The 26740-nt window shown below is 48.5% G+C and overlaps 1 long non-coding RNA gene across 4 annotated transcripts in view; it reads left to right on the forward strand.

Moving 5' to 3' along the window:
• LOC112546628 (uncharacterized) overlaps positions 1-26740 on the forward strand; it is a 136142-nt gene that overhangs the window by 98739 nt on the left and 10663 nt on the right. For 2 of the 4 annotated variants that reach the window (XR_012904365.2, XR_012904366.2), the window contains 2 exons: positions 3850-3883; positions 4009-4396. The exons of the other annotated variants lie outside the window; for them this stretch is intronic. This is a non-coding gene — a long non-coding RNA (uncharacterized LOC112546628). Of the gene's footprint in view, positions 1-3849; positions 3884-4008; positions 4397-26740 lie in introns of those variants that run through there. 4 annotated transcript variants of the gene reach the window in all.

The following is a 26740-nucleotide window of genomic DNA, read 5'->3' on the forward strand; positions in this document are numbered from 1 at the left end:
ACATTAGAGGGCGGGCCGGTAAGGAGAGACTCGGACTTGAGGGGGAAGGTGTGTGGCGGGGCGGCCCCGCCACTCTCGGAGCCGACCGCGGCACGAGCTCACCCCGACCGCCGTGAGACGCGGTTCGGGACGGCCGGCGGACGCCGCCCAGGGGAGCGGCGTCTGTTCAGTCCTACGCGGGGCATGACGTCATCCCCGCGACGGGACCAGGCGGGGCGCACGAAGGACGTCGGGGGAGACGTCATCCCCCGGCGCCAGGCGGGAAATTTAAACGCTGGGCCGCCCGTCGAGAGGGGGGGACCGGGAGACTGGGAGAACCCCGGAGGACCAGGGGGAAGCGGATACTGGCGCCCCTGGGTGAGGTAGAACCCCGGGGGCCAGTGAGGGGGAAGGAGGGACTTGTGGGAAGAGGGAGAAGTGACCCAGGACTGGGCTGTGGAACCCGAGTGCGGGGGAGTTTAGGGTTCGCAAACCCCCCCCGTCATTGGCTGGGACGAGTGTCCTGGCTTTAGGGCCCTGGATCGGGGTCCGGAGTGAGGGCGGGCCCAGACCCCCTCCCTCTCACCCTTCCCCAAGGGGGTGGTCATTGGCACCACGGTCGCGTTGTGCGGGATCGGCTACGCGGCGAGTATATTGGAATTAAAAGCTCTCAATTTAGGAAACAGATCGTGTCCGGCGTCCAGCTAGTTAGGAAGGGGGGGGACCCCCCCCTTTTTCCCCTGCCTCAGGGATAGAGGCGTAACAACAACTATAAACAAGAAACCATGGATCACCTTCATCACACCTATTCACATGGCTACAATAACCTCCCAAAACATATCAATAAACCTGTACTATATAGCCAGGAATTGAGATACCACAGAATATTCTCTGAAGAGAAAGTCCAGGATATATACTTTAACATATTCAAAAACACCTTTACCAAACAAGAACATGCCACCAGATAAGTAGATCACATCATGGAATGGGCTACCCAAATACTCTGAGATAACCTGTGTAATGCAGAAACAAAACTGACCACACACCCCTAATTATTATTTGCTTCCCCACCATGGCTGAAGGGGTGTTAATGAGCTACTTATTCAGCTCAAATGGTCCCCTGAAATTTGCTAACTACCTTATGCTAAACTATTTGTTCCACCTTGTATTCAGCTGCAACACACTGTGTATATTTTTCAGACCTGAAGAAGAGCTCTGTGTGGCTCAAAACCTTGTCTCTCCCACCAACAGAAGTTGGTCCAGTAAAATATGCACTTTAGTTAATGATTTTTGTATGCCCATCACCATGGCATCTGGGTGCATACCCCACACAAAATGCAGTAACACTTTCTGTAATCCAAAGGCAGAATTATCTTTCTAGGTAGGTATAGAATCCTCTGTACTATCATCTTTAAGTAACTGCCCAATTATTTGGACTTATTCTTACAATCTTCCAGCCCTCCAGTGAAAGACTGAAGTGTTATTCCCATTAGGTGAGGGACGAAATGGAGAAATAGCTGTGTCTCTTTATAAGGGTGTGGGGTGTTTCATTAGCAGTAAGTCACACAGTCAGAAGGCAGAGACTGGAAGAAGTGATCTTTACTGAACACACAGACACCAACATTACATGCTGCGTGTAGCAGCATGGCCCTGGTACTCTTGAGTTCCTGGACCTAAGTGATTTGCCCAGCATTACATGGGTCTGTTGCTGAACTGAGAACTGAACCTAAAAATCTCAAGTCTTCTCATGCCTTTTATGCCAGTCAAGCTTCCTTTGTGCTACAATGCACAACCAGAGTGTTTAACACAGGAATGCGCTGCTGTCAAAAGGTGATCTACTCAAAGGATATGTCTGCACTGCAATAAATACCCATGGCTGGCCCATGTCTGCTAATTTGGTCTCATGGGACTCAGGCTGCAGGGCTATAAAGTTGCAGCATATAGATCTTAGGGCTCAGCCTGGGACCCAGGCTCTGAGACCCAAGCCTCCAGTTGTTGAATAGCACTAATACCATGCTAAATAAAAGTACAGTTTAATTATTCGGCTAGTTTGACAGCCTCTCTTTTTTACAATATCTGATATTGGATGAGTAAGGACAGACAAACATTTGCAGCAAGGCAGGTCATAGCTCTCTGAACCAGTTCAGATTGCCTGTTTCCCCCATCTTCTGCCAGTGATGAGAAGCTGGTTGTTTCAGAGTCAGGGAAAGACAGAAGAGGCTTAAGGGAACATGGGGAGAAAGTTTGGCATCTGACTCAATAGGGACATGAAGCTGATATTTTTTGTTTGATTTTTTTTAACCTTTGTGCTCCAGGTAAACTGACTGGCTGGTGTGTGCCTTTGAATTTGCACAGACCCCATGTGGATATCCTTATGCTATCCTAGTACTTTGTGTCCTTGGGCTCAAACAAAATAAGCAAAAGAAACTTATGTCATTCTGATAGTGTTTGTCTGCTAAGAGCGATGAATTAATGACAGAGTTTATTAAACTTTTTTTCCTCTCTAGTTTTCTATTAGGGGGGGCTAACTCTACAGAAACAGATTATTCTGATCACAAGATTTTATGATGCATTAGATTTAATATGCTCATTTCAAATGAGGTTAGATAAATCGTATTTACAAAAAATTCTCTTGCAATAAGTTACAATTTCAAAATTAATTGACTTTTCATTTTTTAAACAATTTACTAATACCTTCCTCTCTGCGGTGTGAAACTGGAAATGCTGTCAGTTCGCCTTTTGTTTCCACTTAGTTTAACTTTCAGGTTCTCATGCACTAATCAATGCTGTATTATTTAGATTGCAAACATTAATGCAAGGGAAAACTCCTAGATTTAAAAAAAATTCTTTCCATTGGAATTCTTTATAAAATTATGCAAATATATTTGTCTTAAGCTTTGTAAATGCTTGTTTTTAGAAAATCTAAAATTGGCCAGAATTTGATCTAACTGTGTCTCTAAGTCTTTGAACATTAGATGATCAAAGTGCTATAAAAGAGCAAAGTATTGTTTTTATTATGATATCTGACACAATCATAACATCAAGGAGTAGAATTAATCAGCAAAAATTCCAAAATAAAATATTTACTTGCCTTTCCAGATAGGAGTCCATCATTGCTGATCAATGACAAAGATAAGTGTATCCAAGTAAGGAAAAGCTTCCTACAAACATCCCTGTTAAGCAATTAATGCCAGTCTGGAGGTGTCAGTGTTTGCCATCTCTCCGTTGTCACTGGCTGTAGGTAATGGTGATATTATTCACGTAAAACCCAACATTTTATGAGAACTGGCCAAATTTCTGAAGTTCTAGCTTCAGTCTCCTTCTCTGTCATTTTCTGTCTCTGAAGTATTAGTTTAGCACAAGGAAGTACTTTTGAATGTAGAAAAATATGCAACATTTCCCATCCTATCAATCCACTGAAATTAGGAGTGGGTTAACCAGCTCAGAAAAAACCTGGAAAGTCACACATCAAAGAACTCCCTCTCCTTTGCACATTTCTTTAACTGAATTGGAATTTAACCTTTTTGCACCAGTTCAGAACATCTCTCATTATTTTTCATTTGTAGGCCAAATCCAAAGCTGGTGTAAATTAGCTTAGTTCCACTTCCATACCTCCTGGCAGTGCCAGATTTATGCACATACTAAGTAAACTACAGTTTAGGGCCTCAGACTATGAAGGACCTATAAATAGAAAAAATGCTAGTTTTTAGTTGCATCCTCACCTATGTACCAGTAGATATGCAAATAAAAATATTATTTCTATTTTTTTTGGTTCTTTGTTAGAATAATACATTTTTTGGTAATGTTATGGAGTCTTTTAAACTCGATATACCATGTCATAACCTGGCCCTGCCTTCTCCACACCTCTAGGTTTGCCAGTCTCTTCATTGCCTCTTCCCATGGAGTAAGTATCCTTTTCTAAGAACTCCTGCAGTTTGTTGCCATCTTCCTGGCTTTTTAGGCCCTGCATATTCCTGCCCACCTAAACCTGCTTACTATTAATTCCATGCTCCCTGGTTCTCCCTCCAGGTTCAGTCTCTGGAGTTAATAGGCCTGCTTGGCCACCTTAACCCCCTCCAGTCCTGGGGGGGCACAGAAGGACACCCCATCATAGAGTCCTTGTTAAATCTTCGTGGAATTTGTAAATTTCCCTTCCGTCATGCTAAATTTCAAGTTTAACTTCAAAATAAAGATTTTACACTTGATCGTACAAGTGCTTGGTAAGAAAATTATTTTCTCTTACTAAACAATAATTTCAGTTTATATCTTTGCTGTCTATAGTAGTTTTTGTTTCAAGATATGAAATACCTAGGTTTCCATTATTTTTTCCTACTGTTTTTCCCCTGGGAGTTGACCACAAGTTTAGATTCTAAGATCAGGAGAGTTCCAGGGCTCTTGGGTACAGCAGATGAGAAAATGTCACAGCACAAGAGCAAAGCAAGTTGGACTTTTTTGCCAATTGCTATACCCAGTTACATATTGAACCATGGCATTTGTAACACGTAGCAACTACAAAGCTATTACTGTATCTAAAAAGAGGGATAAATGGGTTCTTCACATAAAAATGACTTTTCTGCGCTAGGGATTTGACAGCATGGATGAAGGAAGTGGCAGTCTGCTGAAAAAAATCATTTTGTAAAAATGAAATTCTGATCTCATATGTTTTGTCTATGTGACTGCTGTACATCTATATCTGATCTCAAATGTTTGCACATGCAAAGAAAGCTAAGTTAGGAAAAAAAAACAATCTTCAGGCATACATAGATGTAGGGCCACAATTTGTACCTTTCTGGGAATATGTTCACGTACGCTAGGAAGAAAATTCTCCTATTGATGCACTGGGATTCTGTGAACTTAAGTTTTGTCTGAGAAGAATTTAATGCTGTCTAAGGAATCCTTAATCTGCATTTTTATGGTTAATTAACAGAGCTCATATGACTAGTGTGCCTGCCACGGAACAGTGTCTTTCTTCACTTTCTATTTCTCTCTTGCTGTGCCTTAACAGAAATTTATTTCGCAGTCTTCAAAATGTGGAGTTCATTTTCTCCATTTCTGAGAGATCGCTTTCCACACTCATAATTTAACTTCTTCAAGTCTGATTTTCATTTTCACTAATGTTCCTTCACACCACTCTTTCAGATTCTTTTACTCTTCCAGGATGGTAAAAAGGTGTCGTGGCAGAAATACAAATCAGACACAGAACAGTTGAATTATGGAGATACCATTAAAAATGCAAAAGGCAAGGTTTTATTCTTTGGTTTGGATACTTCAAATTTATAGCACTCATTCTGTATTACCAACCTCTTACATTCCAAAATATGAACTAGACCATCCCCATGAAACAATGAGAGCACTTTTAAAATCAAGATTTTTATCATCAGTTTTGGCCTTGGGGATTTCTGATCCCATGGGTCATCCTTTCAGTCTCTGCTTTGAAACTTTCAGAGCTAGAAATTACTTAAAAAAAAAAAAAAAAAAAGGAAACCTTAGATTCTCATGTAATAAAATGGCTGCTGGAAGTGGTTCTTTAACTCCTCCCCCAAATATCAGTCTGAGGATACAATAATGAAGGTTGGCAACACGTGATACAGGCTTTATGTGAAAATGACAGCCTTTTGGCTGCAACACTAATGGCTGCCTAATAGAAAAGCATAAGGAATACATACTGGGAAGGGATGGTTTAAAGGTTTTATCAAGGTGAGTTTGAGATGAGCAAGTTACTCATATGTGGTGAACCCATATACCACTAGGCTCAAAATGGATGCCAACAAAACCTCTCTGCCTCAAACACATCACCTGGCTTTTGATGTAATTTTGGAACCGTTAAAATAATTTTACACTTAATTTGACTTCAAATCTTCAGGCTGCAAAATGCTTTAGTACTCCTGTGCTTTGCAAAGAAAGCTAGAGACAGGTTCTTAGGTTAACTGTATTCCAGCACTATGATCCACAGGGGGAGGAGGCAGGTAATGTCTCCCAGCACTAAATGCTCAACCTCCCCAGCTCAGTAAATGGCACTGCTCAGAACAAGTCTCATGAAGCTCAATGTCATTGCCAGTACAATCGGATTTTCAAAGTGTTCTCAGGCTTTCTGTTCCCAAAGAAAAATAAATGACAACAATGATAAATAATGAGAGCAGTTCTTGCCTGTGATGGCAGAGTAATGAAATGGCAATGTGTGACAGCAGCAATCTTCCTCCACTTCTAAATAAAGATTCCTTATCGGCAGCGGGGTCAGCACAGCAGAGTCATTACACAGCTTTCTCTCCCCATTCAGCTTCCACTGCTTTCTTCCACTTGTGGTTTAAAAAAGAAATGTTGTTCCTTGAGCAGCCTCCTCATTCAGGCTTAGTCTGTGCCGGATAGACTCACGTCACAGTAAGGGACAGGGGAGCTCATGCTAGTCTGGGGCAGCACCAGGAGCCATCCCAAAGAGGCAGAAAAGCTCCTCTGCAGGAACTCTGACACATGCAGAGGTTGGCTGACTGATGCAATGCTGCATGGCGCTTATACAAGCCAGAACGTCAACCCTCATGGTTTCTGAAGTGCAGACGCTGCTTCATTCATAGGAGCAGGCCCACTGGCAGCAATTCTAGGCTCTGGGACAAAGTAGTCTATGAGCCCCCCCATGCATTCACAAACTGCACCCGCGAGGACATGGTCCACCTGACATTTGGGTGGCGCTGTGTCTTTGCTGGCTGGTGCCCAGTGAACTGACGGCACAGCCAGAGTTTCCCCGTGCCTGCCCCCAGGAAGCCATTTTGGGAGGGTAATGGGGGCAGCAGCCGTGCGCTCTGGGACACAACTTGCTTTTCATCCCATTCCCCGGACACTAAAGAGTATGTCTAGACTACATGCATCTGGCGACAGAGGCATGTAGTTTAGGCTACCCGGCATAGGAAAATGAAGTGGCGATTTAAATAATTGCCGCTTCATTTAAATTTAAATGGCTGCCACGCTGAGCCGACCAGCTGTTTGTTGGCTCAGCACTGTAGTCTGGACGCTCCGCGGTCGACATCAAAGGTATTTGTCGACCTCCCAGGTATGCCTCCTGGGATGAGGTTTACTTGGGAGGTCGAGAAATGCCTTTGATATCGACCGTGGAGTGTCCAGATTACTGCGCTGAGCCGACAAATAGCTGATTAGCTCAACGCAGGAGCCATTTAAATTTAAATGAAGCGGCGATTATTTAAATCACCGCTTCATTTTCCTATGCCGGGTAGCCTAATCTACATGCCGCTGTCGCCAGAGGCATGTAGTCTAGACATACCCTAAGGGAGTGAGGGGAAAGTGCTTGCATTCTGTACATGCCTCTCACACCTGGCTGGTGACGGGAGCTCAGGTGTAGAGCCAGCCAGGTGTGAGAGACATGCATGGATTGCAAGCACTTTCCCCTCACTCCCTCAGCGTCTGAGGAACAGGATGAATAGGCAGCTGCATCCCGGAGTGCGCGACTGAAATGGAGTCGTGGCCTGCCCAGCTGCCTTTGCTACTGTCAGTACCACCTCATGTGTGCCTAGGAGCCCTCTGCAGGCAATTTAAAAGTGTGTGGGGCTCCTAGCTGCCAGCTCTTCTACCATGATAGTGTAGGTGACTGGGAGCCACTGAGCCCTTTTAAATCATCCCTGGGGCATAGCTTCCTTTTTCCCCTGTCAGTGGGCCTGCCATGGAGGGTGCATAGTGGCCTAATATGGGAAATGAGGAGACAAGCCCATGACTCCACTCTGTGCTCTGGATGGCCATGCAAGTTGATGCAGGAGGAAACTGAACCCCACAGAGGTGGGTAGCAGTAATTATGCAAACTCTTCATGTCTGGGAGTTCCAGGCAGGTAATCTCCTTCCTCACCATGATTTCTCTGAGACCATGACCTCCCTGTCCTCTGCACCCACAACATGGCTAGGTAGAATATAGCCCTTAGATTATCTTATTCCACCCTGCAATTGAAGTGAAGGTTTATATCGGAAAGGAGCCAATGAAATAGTAATTAGTGTTCTGATGACTACATCTGCAATTTCAAGATTTAATTTTCTTTGTTGGGGCCTGCATAGTCAGCCTTTAAGTTGCAGTTCAGCTATTTTCTTTGTGAGTTAAATGCTTTCTTTAAAGAGAAGAACAGTCTAAATGTATAGGATCTTTATCATCGGATCTGGATAAAGTTCTACCCAGAAGGTTTGAAATGTTAGCAAAAAGTTGAGCCTAGCACCAACAACAAGATGAAACTGTGGTGTGGTTAATAAAAGGGAAGAAAATCTTTGGCCGTGTCTACACTGGCACAATCTTGCGCCAAAGCGGCCGCTCTTGCGCAAAAACTTGCTGCCTGTCTACACTGGCATTGTGTTCTTGCGCAAGTAAACTGACGTTCGACTGTATAAAATCAGAGCTTCTTGCGCAAGAACTATGATGCTCCCGCTCAGGAATAAGCCTGAATTTCTTGTGCAAGAATGCCCTCTGGTTAAAATGGCCATCAGAGCTTTCTTGCGCAAAAGCACATGCCTGTGTAGATGTTCTCTTCTGGAAGAGTTTTTGCCCAAGAACTCTTCCGCAAAAAAGTTCTTGCGCAAGAAGCTGCCAGTGTAGATGTAGTCTTTGAAATCAATATGTAGATGAACAACACACATAGGCATTTCATGCATGTACCAAACTGCAGATATTACTTGATCTGTGCTTTATATCGATCTAATAGCCACCTTAAAAAAGAAGCTGTTACCGTTAGAGAACATTAGACTATCATTAAGAACAGCAGGGTTATCCTACCTAACTAATGTATGCTATTATTGATCCTAGTTATACACATGAAAGGACATTTATCATGGTGTGTTAAATTCAATGTCTATAGCAGAAAGTTTGCTGTATGACTTATAGGTGTTTAACATTATGTTTGAGAAATGCAAGCAATCTGTAAATAGCAGAAATGTAGTGATAATAGTATGTTCTATGCAAAAATACTCCCCTCAAAATCATAGAAGATTAGTGTAGAAAGAAACCTCAGGAGGTCATTGTGACGGACCGGGCCGTATCTGGGCACAGCTGAGTGCGTCCGCTCAGGGCGAATTGCTCAAATCCGGGGCTCCTTACAGTCCCCCTGACTGGCGACCTCTCCAAACAGGCCACAAACCAGTCTCACAGAGCGCTTCAGCAGCCTGCCTGAAGCCTCCCGAGCAAAACCCCTGCGACACCCCAGCAATATCCGTGCCCCAGATGGCCCCGGGCCTATACACAGGTGAGGGGTCCTAGCACCCAATCCCACCTACCCCGAACAAGTTCTGTCCGGTTCCAAGAAACCAGCCACAGATCCCTGGTCAATTTACCCGCTGGACCTTACCCACAAATCACGCTGGGCCAATCCTTTAGAATCTATATCTAAAGGTTTATTATTACAAGAAAGAAAAGCCTGAGAGTAAGGTTATTAAAGTACAGTACGTTACATGCACCGAATCTCCCAGTCCTCGATGCAGGCTCTAGCAGAGATGTTGCAGCTGCTGGTTTAAAAGTTCTTATTGCACATCCTGCGATCAGGATGGGTTCACAGGTCTTCCGGGCTCTTCAATCCCTGCAGTGCTGCCTCTGGGATGAAGTGCTGAGCTGAGAACAAAATGGCATCGACCGCATGGCCTCTTTATATTCCTTCCTGGCCTCTTCTAGTCTGCAGCAAGTCACCTGGTCAGAGGCCAATCTCTGTGTTTCCTGCTGGCTGCCCTCAGGTGACAAATCCCATTCTTTGGGTGTGTCCATAGCCTATTGAGAGTCATTGTCCCACAGGGCTTTGCTACTCAGCCTGTCCATAGCCATGCTTAACCACATTCACAGAAATATTCAGCTTCCACACAGATTACAGATTCCTACCTACACACACAGACATTATACACTCACATAAATAGCGTACATAAGATCAACAAACAGTAATCTCCCATTCAATACCCCACATGGCTCCCCCCACACCAATTTCTGGGGCCAACACCCCCACCTAGGGGTGCAGCAGCGATCTGGCTGCTTCCCTCCAATTCAGCAACGTGACAGTCATCTAGTCCAATCCCCTGCTTGAAGAAAGACAAACCCCAGTTAATTCATCCCAGGCAGAACTTTGTCAAGTCAGGGCTTAAAAACCTCTAAAAATGGAGATTCTGCCATCTCCCTAGGTAACTCATTCTGGTACTTCATTACTCTTAGGATGCATCTAGACACCAATGTTATTTCAGATTACTTCCGGTATCCTGAAATAGTATTTTCTGCATCTTGACAGCACACCCATTATTTCAAAATAGCTTTTGAAATAATGAGTGCACTATTCTGATGTCTCTGCAAATCTCGTTCCACGAGGATTAAAGGAGATTTTGGAATCGCTCTCTGTTTTGAAATTAACTTGAAATAAGATACGCAATGTGCGTAGCTCAAATTGTATAGCTTATTTCAAGCTAAGGGTGCAGTGCAGATGCACCCCTAGTGAAATAGGTTTCCCTAATATCCAACCAACCCCTCTCCCACTGCAACTAGAGACTATTCCTTCATGTTCTGTCATCTACCACCACTGAGAATAGTCTGGCTCCATTCTCTTTGGAACCCTGCTTCAGGTAGTGAAAAGCTGCTATCTAATCACCCCCCCCCCCTGACACAGGGTGTGTCTAGACTACCGAGTTTTGTCGACAAAAGTGGACTTTTGTCGACAAAACTATACCAGCGTCTACACTACCGCTGAGTTCTGTTGACATAATGTCGACAGAACTCAGCAGTTTTGTCGACGCTGGTATACCTCATTTTACGAGGCATAACACCTTCTGTCGACAGAGTTCTGTCGACAGAAGGTGTTATTGCCTGTAGGGTTGCGTCCAGACTACGGAGTTCTGTCGACAAAGCAGCTTGCTTTGTCGACAGAACTCAATGTGTCTGGACGCTCTTTGTCGACGGAAGTTTTGTCGACAGTATCTGTCGACAAAACTTCCATCGACAAAACGCGGTAGTCTAGACGTACCCACACACACATTCTTCTCTTCTGCAGACTAAATAAACTCAGCCTCTCCTTGTAAGTCATGTGCTCTAACCCCCTTTTCATTTTTTCTTTGCCCTCTGTTGGGCACTCTCCAAATTGTCCATATCCTTTCTGTAGTTGGGACCCAAAACTGGATGCAGAACTCCAGATTGGCCTCATCAGTACAGAATAGAAGGAAATAATCACTTTCCTCAATCTGCTGGCAATGCTTCTATTAATGCAGCCCAACACCTGTCTTTTTCAGATGGTCAAGCTGCACTGGTATGCTTGCCATGCTTAACTCATACAGTTGCCTCCTCATAGCTGCTTGGACATGGTGGCAGGCCACTCTGGTGCCTGATCTTGGCCGATCAGCTGAACACCATGTGGGTAGTCAGCCGAAGATTCTTTGGCTGGTGAGGGAAATGTCCTTCCCCTTCCTTGTGTCAAGTGGCCAACAGCAGATCCCTTGAGGAGATGGTGGATGAGCTGCGACCCGAACAGCCAATGGCGTCGGGTGGATGAACTGCTGAGACCAGTGCTTTGAGACACGGTCCCCCCATCTACTTGGACCTCCTTGCCATTGGTTCTAGGCTGTGTCTTGGTCAAGCATCGTGTAGTTGCTGATGTGCAACAGCATCTCCACATAAAACACTATCACGCATAGGTGCTTCCTTGGCTAACCACTTCTCTTTCAGCCAATACCCACCATACCATTATCTGAACCAATCATCACGGTGGACAACCAAGTGCTGGAGAATGTCAATAGCTTTCCTTATCTTGGAAGCTATCTGTCCAGCAATGCTGACATCGACGATGAAATCCACCTTTGAATCTCCACTGCCAGTGCAACTTATAGATGTTTACAGAGGCAATTCTTCGATTACCATGACATCAAGAGGCAGACCAAGGTTGATGTCTACAATGCCATAGTCATCTCAAAATTGCTGCATAAAACTGAAGCCTGGACTCCCTATAAATGACATATAAAAGATTTGGAGAAATTCCACCAAAGGTACCTGAGGAGAATATTGGACATCACGTGACAGGATAGATGGACCAATGTTAGTGTCCTTGCAGAGTCTGATTCTTGCAGCATCGAGGCAATAGTCACGCACAAGCAGTTATGATGGTCTGGTCACATGGTCAGGAAGCCTGACACACGCTTGCCTAAACAGATTTTCTATGCTCAGCTGAGGACCAGGACAAGGTCTCGTGGTGGGCAGAGGAAGTGCTACAGAGATGTTCTTAAGAACATCTTGATAAAGTGTGGCATTGACACTGACACCTGGGAGAGGCAGGTGAAGGATCGGGTAACTTGGAGGACAGTGACCAACACTTTGGGTATGTCTAGACTACAGGCTAACGTCGACATCAGTTTTGTCAACAGAATCTGTCGACAAAACTTATGTCGACATAGAGCGTCCAGACTACATCGCTTTGTCGACAAAGCGATCAGCTTTGTCGACATAAGAGCATCCAGACTGCAGGACGCTCTGTTGACAGAAGGAGGCACCCGGAAGCCATAAAGCCCTGGCACTGCTGCATGCTCTCTGCAGAGACACATGCTTAAAGGGATACTCCTGGATAGCCATTGCTCTGCTCCTGCTTCTAGCTTGCCAACCTTTACAGGGAAAGCAAAGCTGCTGCAGTTTTCCTGGCTCTGGTTGCCGTGCTTTGTCGGACACCACAGCTGTGTATTATCTGGTTTGTCTGTTTGTTTGTGTGTGTGTTTGTTTGTGTGTTTGTTTGCTTCTGTGTGTGTTTGCTTGTTTGTTTACTTGGGTTTAGACTTTTTGGGTTTTTTTGTTTGTTTGTATTTTTGTTCTTGTGTGCGTTTGTTTGTTTTGGTCTTTTGTTTGTGTGTTATTTTGGCTTCTTTGGGCATGGAGCCTGAGCTGCCCCTGGGCAGGCGATGGCCCCACACCATGCTGCTGGAAGCTATGCTTCATGCTCAGGAGAGCATGCTGACCTTTGCAGAAGAGCTGGATCCTGAGGCCAGCGTTGAGCCCCTCGCTCAGGATCCAGCTGCAGCCCTGCTGCCCTTGCCCCCCAACTTTTTCCTGGAGAGGAGGGTTTGGAGGCTGGACACCAGTTTGGACTGGTGGGACCGGCTAGTGCTACAGCAGTTGGACGACGATCAGTGGCTCAGAAACTTCCGGATGCGAAGGCCACCTTCCGGGAGCTCTGTACCTGGCTCGCCCCTGCCCTGCAACACCAGGACACCCACTTGCGGCCTGCCATCCCCCTGGAGAAGCGCGTTGCCATTGTGCTCTGGAAGCTGGCCACCCCCGACAGCTACCGCTCTGTGGGACATCAGTTTGGTGTGGGGAAATCTACCGTTGGGGCCGTCTTGATGGAGGTAAGTCACTCTCGGGGGACAGTCCAGGGGGCAGTCAGGACCAGGCACAGGGAATTGGGGATAGGGTGGCACAGGCAGAAGCCCTCTCAGCCTCCCCCTGCCATGGTGCAGGGCCAGGGAAGGGATTGTCTGGGGGACAAAGGGGGGAGCACTTCTCATCAGGTGAGCCAATCCCTCTAAAGTCCTGTGCTGTGTGTTTCTATTTCTCCCATTCTGCAGGTGGTGACGGCCATCAATGCGGAGCTGCTCCACAGGACCATTCGCCTCGGAGACCTGCAGAACATCCTGGCTGGATTTGCGGGGCTGGGGTTCCCAAACTGCGGTGGAGCACTGGACAGGACCCACATCCCTATCCATGCCCCACCCCATCGAGCGGCACAGTACATCAATAGGAAGGGCTACTTCTCTATGGTGCTGCAGGCTCTGGTCGACCACAGAGGACAGTTCACGGATGTTTGTGTCGGGTGGTCAGGCCATGCACACGATGCCCGTGTGTTCAGGAACTCCTACTTGTACCGCAGGCTTCAGACTGGGGCATTCTTCCCAGAGAGGAACCTGGCTGTCGGGGATGTACAGATGCCTACTCATGAAGCCCTACACCGGCCACCTAGACGCGAGCAGGGAACTGTTCAACTCCCACCTGAATAGGGCTCGCTTCCAGGTGGAGTGCGCCTTCGGCCGTTTGAAGGGCAGGTTTAGGTGCCTGCTGACGTGGCTGGACATGGGGGAACACAACATCCCTGATGTGGTTGCAGCATGCTGTGTGCTGCACAACCTCGTAGAGAGGAAAGGGGAGGCCTTCCTCCCTGCGTGGAGGACACAGATGGAGATGGAGGGGAGGCAGTTTGGGCAGCCCCGGACAGCTGCCACCCGGCAAGCCCACCAGCTGGGCCTGTGCATTCCGGAAGCCCTGAGGGAGCAATTCTCACAGGGAGGCCCCTGATTGTCCCCAGGGCCTTCCACATGTGGGATTGCCCCATACCCCTGGTGCCTTCCTCCCTGCAACCCCTCCCTGCCCCACATTCACCCATTCTACTCAGTCCCCACTCACTGAGAATGGAGACAGGTGATGTTGAAAAATACAGTACACTTTATGTAACTGGTTTTTTTGTAACAATTGAAAATAAATAACTCTTGGATTCAGAGACAAAATAAAAATGTTTGCTGTAGAAAATAAAGTGCTTAAAAAATGCTTCCCTCAGTTTGTGTCACTGGTGGGAAGGGGGAATGTGAACGTGGAAGGGAGGAGAGAGGCTCAGGGCTGAGGGGGCTGCCTGGAGGCCGAGATCCTGCTGTTTTGGCTCTGGTGGCCTTGTCGCGCTTGGCTGCGCGTGTGGGATGCCACAGAAGGGGGCTGGGGCTGGGGCTAGGGCTGGGGCTGGGGCTGAGGAGGGGGCAGGGGCAGAGGAGGGGGCAGGCTGAGGAGGAGGGGCAGGAGCAGAGGAGGGGGCAGGCTGAGGAGGAGGGGCAGGAACAGAGGAGGGGGCAGGCTGAGGAGGAGGGGCAGGAGCAGGCAAAGGACCGGGGAAGGCCATGGCCCCCTGGATGGCAGCGCAGATGTCCCTGCGCTGCTGCCTAAATTCTAGCAGCAACTGCTGGCGCCACTCGGCATCTGCCTCCAGCCTCCTTTCCATGGAGTCCTTCATCTCGTGAAGGACTCCAACGTGCTGGTGCACCAGCTCTAGATAGGTGCGCCAGTGCCTACAGGTGCCCTGCGGCCATCTGGGTGGTCGGGCAGGTGGGGCGCCCCCCTCCTGGTCAGCTGGTCCGGCTGTGGAGGACAAGAGGGAAAAGTCGTCAGTCAAGCATGCTCACCCTTTCCCTGAGAGTGCATGCCCTTCTTCTTCTCATCAGGCAGTGCCTGTGCTAGGCTCAGAGGCTGCTCATGTGTGTCTCAGTAAGGCATGGTGTGTCCTGGCCCAGGCGGTGTGCAGGCCACCGTCATACCCCCCCGCCCCCACGCATCCCCCATGGGTGAGCAACACGGATGAGTGTCGGGCCACGGTCGGGGTTCCCACTGAGTGCTGAGAGGCCTGCAGCTGTGAGGCTGTCCCAGCGTCTCCAGTCCATGCCTGCATGTGGCATCCCTGCCTGCAGGAACAAGCAGTGCCTAGCAGCCGTGTGGATGTAGGGGGGTAGCACGGTCCTCCCTGAGGGCAGCCATGGGTGTGCTCTCTCCCTCCCCCCGGCCCTTGCTCAGCATGACATGTTAGAGCACTGCACCGTCCCCTTTGCTCCCGCCTGCCCTGCCCTGCCCTGCCCTGTGTGTGTTGGACCCTCACAGCACTCACCTGATGTTCCCTCCCTGGAGTCCGAGGTGGTCTGAGAGGCCTCCTGTGTCTCGAGGCCTGGCTCCTGGGTGCTGTCCTCCTTGTCTTCCTCCTCCTGGAGCTCCTGGTCCCCCAGCAGGTGTTCCGGCTGCTGTACAACCGGGGTCTCGAGCCCAGACTCCACCAGTCTCTCAGGAGGCAGAGGATCCCCTGCCCCCAGGATCCTGTCCAGGTCCTTGTAGTACTCACAGGAGTACGGCTTTTCCCCAGAGCGGGAGCTCTGCTCACGGGCCCGGACATACCCCTGCCTCAGCTCCTTAACTTTCGCTCTAACCTGCTCCAGTGTGCGGGGATGGTGGCCTTGTTTGGCCAGGTCTTCTGCCATTCTGGCAAAGATGTCAGCATTCCACCTCTTGGTGGAGTACATGGCCTGGAGGGACTCCTCCTCAGCCCAGAGGCCCAGGAGGGCTTTTATCTCTGGCCCTGACCAGGAGGGTGCCCGGCGCTTCGAGCCCTGGGGATCCCGGGGGGATGATTCCCTGGAAGGGCCGGAGGGGTTTGGGGGGGCTGGTCCCTCTGACATAGCTCACCCACAATTGAGCAGTACAGTTCTGATCTGATCTGGAGCTCGCTTGCTGCCAGAGTGCTGCTCCTGGGTGCCTGTGCCTTTTAAAGATGGCTACGGGCAGAAACAAAAGCGTTGCAAGCTGTGGCAGGAGTGTCCACCAGGGGTTCTCCCTGGAGGCCTTTTATGTCGACATAACTTTTCCCCTGCGTCCACACTGCTGTTTTGTCGACAGAACTATGTCGACAAAGGAGTTATTCCTCGTAGAATGAGGTTTACATACGTCGACAAAACTGCTGAGTTCTGTCGACGTTATGTCGACAGAACTCAGCGGTAGTGTGGACGCAGGTTTAGTTTTGTCAACAAAAGTCCACTTTTGTTGAGAAAACCCTGTAGTCTAGACACACCCTTTGAGATGATGCAATGTCTCCATGAAGAAGATCAGAAAGCCCGACATAGGAAGCGTGACTGGACCTGTATTGGCACCACTGGTGTCGGCGCCGCTGAAGATAGAGACCTCACATGCAGCCACTGCCAGGGAGTGCTCCTTGCCAGAATTGGCCTAATTTCTCATCTACATACTCATGAGTTAAAGGAGTCCAAGGGAAATCTTACTCACTTCAAGAGATCCCAGAGAAAAATGCAGCCCAATATGATCTTAGGCTTCTTGACAACAGTCTGTGAAGGATACTTCCCCATAATCTTGGGACCTACTGGACTGAACAATGATTTCTGAAAGTGCTGAAGAGCAACACTCCCTACCTAAGTTATTCAACGCAGTACTAAGCATGCTAAAGCAGCTGGTGATGATGGCTTGGTCAGGAACTCCAGAAATAGCCATTGGAATTTCAGGTACCTAAAATAAAAGGGTAACTCAAAGCATATAATTATGATGCAAAAAACATAACGGGTTTTCTGTTCAAAATCGTACTGGGGTATGATGCTGGACAGTCAAGTAGGCATAGAGCAAGTTTACATCACAGGCTAAGTCAACCTATGTCATGCAACTCCAGCTACATGAATAACATAGCTGGAGTTGACTTCCTGTGGTATCTACACCACACTGTGTTGATGAGAGGAACTTCTCATTCTGGTGGAGTACCAGAACTGACAGGAGCAAGTTTGGCAGTCAGGTTAGTGGGCCTTCTTTAGACCTGCTAAATTAAAAGCCAGTGGATCAATCCACCTGCTAGTGGAGACAGACCACTAGATTCACAAAGGAACGTAGGCATTGTTATGCTGAGCACCGTTTAAACATGTACACTATCACATCTCTATTAGGAAGCAGTACAATAAGGAGTAACCACTTTGTTATTGGGCTAAAAAATGCAAGCATGAAATTGACCTTGTAGCCTAGGGATTAGAGCACTAATCTATGCTGTGGGAACACCAGGTTCCCCTCCTCCAATGGCTAATCATTTATCCAAATTGTAGCAATTCCATCAGGAAAGATTGAGGGAGACCTTCATTACAGTATTACACTGCCACCACATCTAACTTGTAGGCACCTGAAAAAATCTCAGGAACACCACCGTGATCTACAAAGCCTGAGTTAGGTGCTCAGGCTTCTATACATTTCATGAGGAGAGATAGGTGCTCAAGAAGGAGATTCACAAAATCCAGAACACTGGTAGGGAATAACATAAGCTAGTAAATGGAAGATGCCATGTAGAGGGGTATGAACTAAGCCTTGCCCCTTCCAGGAGTTTTGCATCTATGGGTACGTCTACACTACAGCGCTAGTTCGAACTAACTTAGTTCGAATTAGTTAATTCGAACTAAGCTAGTTCGAACTAGCGCATCTAGAACTAAAAACTAGTTCGAACTAGCGTTTTGCTAGTTCGAACTAGCGCGTCCACACTGATTGGACGCAGGGGGGCATTTAAGGGCAGCTGAAACCGGTTCTGGCAGGGCATCAGGTCAGCAGTTGCTTTGTGTGGCTGCTGTCTGAGGCTATCTGAGGCTCGTGCTTAAAGGGACCCCCCCTGGACAGCCGGTTCTCAGCTTTTCCTGCTTGCTTGCCAACCTCGCCGAGGGACAGCAAAGCGTCGGTCTCTGTGCCCGTCTGTGTCGGTGCTTCCCTTCGGGGGGGCCGCCGCAGGTGGCAACATGGAGCCACGGCTCGCCCTGCACCTTCTGGTGCACGTTCTGGACTTGCTGCTGCAAGCCTGCCAGCAATGGCTCGAGGCTGCCTGGCACCACCTGGGGAACGTCAGCCCCCTGCCTCTCCGCCTGGCCGCCCTGGGGGCCGTGGAGGAGCCGCGGCGGCGCCCCGGCACCGGCGTGCCCCGCCGCATCTGGCGTCTGGACACCAGCAGCGACTGGTGGGACCGCATCGTCCTGGAGCACTGGGACGACCGACAGTGGACCCAGAACTTTAGGATGAGGAGGGACACCTTCCTGGAGCTCTGCGAGTGGCTCGCCCCTGCCCTGCAAAGAAGGGACACTCGCATGAGGCCCGCCATCCCCCTCCAGAAGCGGGTGGCCATCGCCCTCTGGAAGCTCTCCACGCCGGACAGCTACCGATCCGTCGGGAACCAGTTCGGCGTGGGGAGATCCACTGTCGGAGCAGTGCTCATGCAGGTACGGCGCTCGTCGGCCACCGAGCCGGGGGGGAGGGGGGCTGCGAGGAGGGGATGGGCCGCCCCAGGGACAAAGGGGGGGGCGGGAGGAGGCGAAGGCGCCCCGCACCGGAGGGGTCGGGCTGTCCCGGCCGTACTACACGCCGCCAGGGGGGTTGCTTCCGGGAGTGGGGCGCGGGGCACTGCCAGGGCACGCACGCTCCCAGCCACCCGGGCGCCCCACTGATTGACGCTTTGCTGTGTCTCTCTCCGCAGGTGGTCAAGGCCATCAACCGGGTGCTGCTCCGCAGGGTGGTCCGCCTCGCCAACCCGGATGCCGTCATCCGGGGATTCGGCGCCCTCGGCTTCCCCAACTGCGGGGGGGCCATCGACGGGACGCACATCCCCATCCGTGCCCCGGAACACCAGGCGTCCCGGTACGTGAACCGCAAGGGGTACTTCTCCGTCATCCTGCAGGCCGTATGTGACCACCGGGGACAGTTGACGGACATAAATGTGGGCTGGTCCGGCAAAGCACACGACGCCCGGGTGTACCGGAACTCCTCCGTGTGCCAGCGGCTGCAGGACGGGACCTTCTTCCCCGACCGCCACATCAGGGTCGGGGACGTGGACATGCCCGTCTGCCTGGTGGGGGATGCCGCCTACCCACTGCAGCCCTGGCTCATGAAGCCCTACACGGGACACCTCAATCCCTCCCGCCAGGCCTTCAATAACAGGCTGAGCAGGGCCCGCATCGTGGTGGAGGGGGCCTTCGGGCGACTGAAAGCCCGCTTTCGATGCCTCCTCACCCGTCTGGACCTGGCCGAGCACAACATCCCTCCCGTGGTGGCGGCATGTTGTGTGCTCCACAATTTGTGTGAGCGGAAGGGGGAGGCTTTCTTGCCAGCCTGGATGGCTGAGGCTGACCGCATGGCTGGACACTACGGTCAGCCCCGCACCGCCGCCGTCCGGGAAGCCCAGCGGGGGGCCATCCGGATCCGGGAAGCCCTGCGGGAGAGCTTCCAGGTGGAGGAGGAGGAGGACTGAACTCTCCCTGCATGCCCCACCGGGGCCTTCTTCCACCCTACCCCCCCCCTTCCCCTTTCCCCTCCCTATCTACTGTACAATAAAGACACCTGTTTTTCAAACAAAAACGTCTGTTTATTTCAGAGAACTGGGGTGGGGGAGGGAGGAATGAAGGTGGGAGAAGGGAGGGGGAAACCTGGGACGAGGGAGCTGGAAGGGGAGGGGAGGGAAGGGAGGAAGGGAAAGGAAAGCTCAGGGGTGGGAGTCTGGGTGCCTCTCCCGTCTCGCCACACTGCGGGTCCGGGGGCGTCGGTGGGGAATGGTTGTGGAGGGGGGGGCAGAGAGGACAGGGGGTGTGGAGGAAGCAGGAGCGGAAGCAGGAGGAGCAGGAGGAGCAGGGGGAGCAGGGGGAGCAAGAGGGGGAGCAAGAGGGGGAGCAGGGGGAGCAAGAGGGGGAGCAAGAGGGGGAGCAGGGGGAGCAAGAGGGGGAGCAAGAGGGGGAGCAGGGGGAGGAGGAAATGGAAAGCGGTCTAGCAGGCTCTGGAGGTGGCCTCGCAGGGCACGGCCCTGCTCCTCCAGGGCCTCCAGACTCCTCTGGCGCAGCCTGAGGTCCTCCTGGACCCAGTGGTCCTGGAGACGGAGCTGTCGGTCCAGGAACCGGAGGTGCCGCCTCTGGTAGTCCTCCTGGTTCCTGGCTGTCCTGCTTGCCCGGGCGCGGGCGGCTGCTGCAGGCGGTGTGGTGCGCCCTGCAGTCCCCGGTGCTGCAGCTGTGGTGCAAGAAGACCAGCGGTCAATTACCCCAGGGGCCCAGGTGTGTGAAACCCAGCTCCCCTCTGCAAGGCCAGGGCCCCTGCAGGATCCCCAGCTGCTGCTCCGTAGTGGGCAAGGCCCAGGCGCACGGTCCCGGGGCTCCCTCTCGCCCCAGCCCCCCGTACACATAAGGGGAACACGAGGGTACTCACAGGTGGATGCCTCCCCGGCCTCTGATGATGCAGGCGAGCGGCTCTGTGGGGTGCCTCGGGGGTCCCGGGTCCTGGGAAGGCTGGCAGCAGGCTCCTGGCTCTCAGAGCCCTCTTCCTCCTCCTCGGTGTCCAGGAGCGGTCCCTCTGCCCCGGGGTCAATCACGTCCCGGGGGGCAGGGACGGCATGAGGCCCCAGGATGCGGTCCAGGGCATGGAAGTGGGGGCAGGCCTCCGGGTCAGCCCCTGGCAGGCAGGCCCGGGAGTAGGACTGCCGCAAGTCTTTAATCTTGCAGCGCACCTGCTCCCGGCTGCGCTGGTGGCCCCTGGCGGCCAGGCTGGCAGCCATGCGTCCATAGACGGCCGCGTTCCGGTGGCTAGTGCGGAGATCGTGGACATTTGAGGCTTCCCCCCAAACCTCGATGAGGTCCACGATCTCCGCACTTGACCAGGCGGGCGCCCGCCTTTTGCGCCCCCGGGCAGGCTCCCGGGAGCCGCCAGGCTGGTCGTGGGGAGCAGTGGAGGGCTGGGAGCCCTCGGATGGCTGGCTCATCCTGTGGCAGGTGCAGGCTGTGCAGGCACGGGTGCTGGCAGCCTTGCAACTGGCACAAAGTGAGTAGCCAGCCCGTGGCCCTTTAAGGGCTCCGGGGCCGGGAGGGGGGCAATAGAGTTTCCCTGGTGTTGGCCAGAGTGGCCACCAGGGAAACCTGGGAAGCCTTAGCCTCCCACTAGTTCGAACTAAAGGGCTACACAGCCCTTAGTTCGAACTAGCTAGTTCGAACTAGGCGTTAGTCCTCGTAAAATGAGGTTTACCTAGTTCGAACTAAGCGCTCCGTTAGTTCGAATTAAGTTCGAACTAACGGAGCGCTAGTGTAGCGCATAGGAAAGTTAGTTCGAACTAACGTCCGTTAGTTCGAACTAACTTTCTAGTGTAGACATACCCTTACTCTGCTTGGGAGCCTTAACTGTGAACCTTCTCCTGGAGTCAGATGCATGAGGGATTTCTTGCAAGAAGCTAAGAAAGCCCAACTTGTAGCATTCTGCCCCATGGTTAGGGTACTTATCCAGGTTGTGGGAGATCCCAGTTCAATACCCCCTCTGCCTAAAATGGAAAAGATACATGACAAGGGATGTACTACCTCTTAACTGAGTACCTGAACCCTGGGCAATATAATACCGTGATGTAGGTCTCCCTCAATCTTTCCTGCTAGAACTGTTCCAATTTGGTGCCATGCTGCAGCCTCTGATACAAGTAACTAATGCTTCTGATACAGAGAAAGCAGCATGGGAAGGGAAGGGGGAAGCAGGAGGCTCCCTGGAGCTTGTGCTCGTGGGGAGCGTGCTTAAAAGACAGTTCCCCACGAGCACTGGCTCCCACCTGCTCTCCCCTGTTTTTATGCTGCATTCATGTATAATCATGTATATCTTTTGCAAAGAAAAGATGACTCAGATTGTCCTCTATAAAAGTAATATACTTGACTGAGATGGATACTGCCATATACACTATCAGCTGTGTTACGGTACAGTACAATGTTATGTTTCTGGCTATAATGCTGACACACCAGGTGTCAGTTATCGTTAGGCCCCCTAAGTCCCACTGAAAATGGTCAAATACACAACTGGAAGCCATTTTGACTCACTGTGTGTTAGTTCTGTTCAACTAGATATTAGACTTATAAAAATATGCTTTAAGCTATATGGAATGTTTGTGCATTGTTCATCTCATTTATAATATCTGTACCTCATGTTGCAAGATAATATTGAAATGTGTGTTCTGTAACTGAAAAAATGTTAATTTTAGAACAAACAATTTGCATTATAAGTATCTGCTGGAAACATCAACAGAATCCTTCACAACACCCCTTCCTGTCTTTACACCCTTCTCTTTGCCCCCACTATATGCATGTACACACACACTCTCACACACACACACACACCCTAAGGAACAGGATAAAGCCATAGGTGTGCTCAAAATTGTGTCTTACTATTTTAGTTTCCCCATAATTTTTGCTGAGTTCTCTAAATTCTAAATATTTATTTCAACTTTCTAAATACAACAAACGTAATATCATTAGAAGTGCTAGTACTGTATTGCCCATCCTTCACATTTTGTGGTACACCATTAACAATATGAACAGAAAATATATTAGACTACTTATTTAGCAAGAAAGACAGGAAAAGAAAATGAGATAAAACATATTCTGTAGGAATCGTTATTTTAGCATTTCCTGACTTTTTTATTTTAAATGTGCAACCTCAGTATTGATTCAGAGATGGTTTGGTTTGGTTTTTGCATTTAATATAAAATAGAGATATATTTCTGAACTGTGTTTTCTTCATGATTCTGAAAGTGTTAAAGAGAAACACATTTACAAAATGAGGCAGAATGACCTTGTAGAGAACAGTTTGCCACGTGCCAACATTTCTTTTTTTCCTTTGCACACAGCTTCTAATGGAAAAGTACTGCCTACCCTCTGTAAATTATTAATTTCTTCATGTTATCAGATACTGTTGATGAAAAGACAAGTGGCCACAGCACTGAATATCTGGGTAAAATGAATGCCCACTAATACACTTTATACCTTTTATATGTTTTCATCTACATTCTGTTAAGCTCAGCCTTGCACTGGGCAATAGACAATTACACACTTTTAGCAGCTCACAAGTAATAAGCCATTTCTGTTGCATTATAGGAGCTGACTTAGACAAATGAATTAATCTTAGTAACAACCTTCAGCTGATCTAAGATGTCTAACAAACTTTAAACTACTATATAGTCAGGTTTGTGTGAACCTAAAAACAAGACAAGGCTGAGATCCTTTTCATGAGCTAGAACATTTTATATTATAAAAGTCACAGTTTGGATACATTGGCAACAAAGACTATTGACACCTTCTTAGCCAAATGGTAATAATCATTATCAGTTTAAAAAATCCAATATAAAGAGACAAGATGGGTGGGGTAATACCTTTTATTGTACTAGTGTCTGTTGGTGAGAGAAACAAGCTTTCAAGCTACACAGAACTCTCTCATTGTCTTGAAGAGGAGCTCTGTTTAGCTTGAAAGCTTGTATCTCTCATCACGAGAAATTGATCAAATAAATGATATTACAATGTGCATCCTGTCTCTCTAATGTCCTGGGATCAGTCTAGTCCAACAAAGGAAAATAACACACCAAACACTTTATAAAACTAGCAAAATTAAGACTTCTAGTAATAATGGCACAAGCACCCAAGAAGCTCTAACTTTTAGTATATTTACCATGTACAAGTATGAGGTATTTATAGAGAAAAAGAACACATAAGGGATCCACCAAATAGCCCACATTGTTCAATATTGCTACATCATAGACTGCTATATTTAACTTCCCCACCATAAACAGTAGGACACAAGGTACAGTAGGCAAGTCAATAAGGGAGAGCAGATGTCCAAAAAAATCTAATCTACTGAAAATTACCTTTAGGCTCATTCATATAGGCCAGAAAAATGTGTTCCAAATGGCAGCCAAATACATTAGAACTAGTAGCAGAATGACCTAACCATCCACAATTCTTTCAACATCAGTTTAGAGGGTTATGAATAATGTTGGTTATGTCTAGAGCAGTGATTCTCAAACTTTTTGGCCTATAGCCCAACCCACTCACCACAAACTTTTCCACAGACCATCAGCCAACCACCCATGATGACAAAATGGATGCAAGAGGGGTAGAGGGAAAGGTCTGAGTGGAAGATAGGATGTAGGAGCAAGTTGGGGATAGGAGTCTGGTTGGGAGGTTGGATGCAGATGACTGGGGGCGTGGGGTTGAGGTGGGAGGGAGGATGTAGAAGCAGAGTGAGGGTACAGGATCTCAGTGGGATGGGGGTGTGTGAGAAGGAGGGGCACTTCCTGCCATGCCTAGCTCCAGCCCCTGCTTCTCCCATTAGCTGGGATTGCAGCCAATGGGAGCAGCAAGGAAAGCCTTCAGGCTTCAGTTCCCTGCAATTCCATTCCTCCAGCCACTGGCAGCAGCAGCAGCAGCGCATGGAACTACTTCCTCCCCTTGCAAGCCAGATCCAGTTTTCAAGGCTTGGGCTTCCCCTCACCCTGCAGCAGGAAGTTGGCACTGGTATTCTAATCCTACAGGGAGGCATGACTGGAGCGATTGTGGGGTGGTAGGTGAGGGGCTGAGCCTTGAGCCTTTGGTCCACCTACAAGATGGCCATGGACCACTAGTGGTCCACGGACCACACTTTGATAGCCACTGGTCTAGAGCTACTGAAAATGTAGATTCAAATCCCAACAGGATCAGTTCAGCACTGAGGCCTTATGAAGAAATAAAATAACAGGGCATATGTGTGTTTGTGTGCGTGTGAAGATAAACTGCAGAGCTAAAATGCAACTTAAGCATCTATTGGATTTCTCTATTTGCACTTTTAAAAATTTATTATCCTTGTTAGGAAAGCCTGTGACACTTCTTGTGAGAAACCGAAAGCCATTACATTGTGTCCCATTATTTGATGTAGATGATAAAATGGATTACATGGGACTTCTGGTCATGTAGTATGAGATGACTGCAAATGTAGTCAACCACCAAGAGGCCTCAGTCAGTACTGATGTAAGCAAATGAGATATTGCTGTCTTCACTGGAATTACACATGCTTTTGCCAGTGATGAATTAGGTCAACACGTTTTGTATTGTACTCTGAGTTAGTAAAAACTACAACAACTAAAACCCAACAAACCACGTACATGTATGTTGAGCCAAATGACTTTTAAAAGAGGATGGAATTCAAAAATTGTTCTTACACTGATGTTTGCTATTAACAAGCAACAGATTTGAAGTCTGAGGCTGTCTCTCTTACTCACTTGAATAATGCTTGAATCTGAAGTAAGTTGTATGGACTTCAGTCAGACTAGTCATGAGCAAAAATTTGGAGAATTGGACCCACTATACCCATGATACTATTGTAAGATTTAAGAAAATGAATACTTTCTGTGCAATAATTGTGGTGAAAATCCCCTAGCTATACTATTCAGATATGGAAGCAATAGATCTGGTTCATGTTCATGTTACTCATTTGTCCATATTATTGAACCAGCATAGGATCTGGCACAATTTGCTGGAACTCTTTGCTCAAGAGATACTAAGTTTTAGAATGGCAGTGCATTGTTCTTCCTATATCTGACTCCAGCTAATGCTATTAATCTTACTGGGCATAAGCACTAAATTTAACTTCAGATAAATAATAATTATAATATGTACCACTATAATAATTGTCACTTTTACGGTCATGAGTGATCTACATTTAGCATCACCCTTGCTGGCAGAGAGAGGTCAAAAAATAAATGGACACACAGATATACAGGGCACTATAAGAAGTTAGCACTCCTGCTGTGCCTATTTTGAGTATAAATAGAGGCTTAGAGTCTCCAGAGCTATTAATCTGGTATCTTCAATGTGAACTAAAACACTTTGGGGTGGAAACTTGTTAGGGGAGAATCTGAGGAGGTCCTTTTGCTGGCTCACATTTTGTAAAACACAACTCTCCAAGCAATCCAGTAAGTGTTGATTCAGTGTCAGCTCCCCTGAAAGAGTCTTCCTGTGTCTGATACACTTTAATCACATGCACTGAAAGCTGCAATGTTTGTTCATTTGTTCATGTTTGTCCTGAATTACAATAACGCATTTGTGTGAGCATGCCTTGAGCAAGGAGAAGACAAGCAAGTGAGCATGTCAGCGGCAAGAGTGGGTAACGGGCAGAGAGGATGTTGCCTTTGCATAGACTCATTAGAATGTTGTAGCTACCTTCTCTATTGCTTGTCTGCACTGATCATGGGAGAAATTAGTGACGGGATGATTAAGACAAATGCTGCTACTGGTATCTGGCACCATTCTTTCCCCCTTGCTTTGAACAAATGCAAAATAAATTAGATAGCAAAGGAAACCCTACTGTATTGTATTGTTGCTGTCACAAGAACTTACTGTTAAGCTGTTTACAAACTTCAGAATAAGTAACGTATTTGTCAGGAAAGAATAAGTGCTGCCAACACTGATTGTTTCACATTTCAAGGGC

Source organism: Pelodiscus sinensis, chromosome 4 (genome assembly GCF_052426305.1).
Source record: "Pelodiscus sinensis isolate ZL-2025 chromosome 4, ASM5242630v1, whole genome shotgun sequence".
In the NCBI taxonomy this organism is placed as follows: domain Eukaryota; kingdom Metazoa; phylum Chordata; order Testudines; family Trionychidae; genus Pelodiscus; species Pelodiscus sinensis.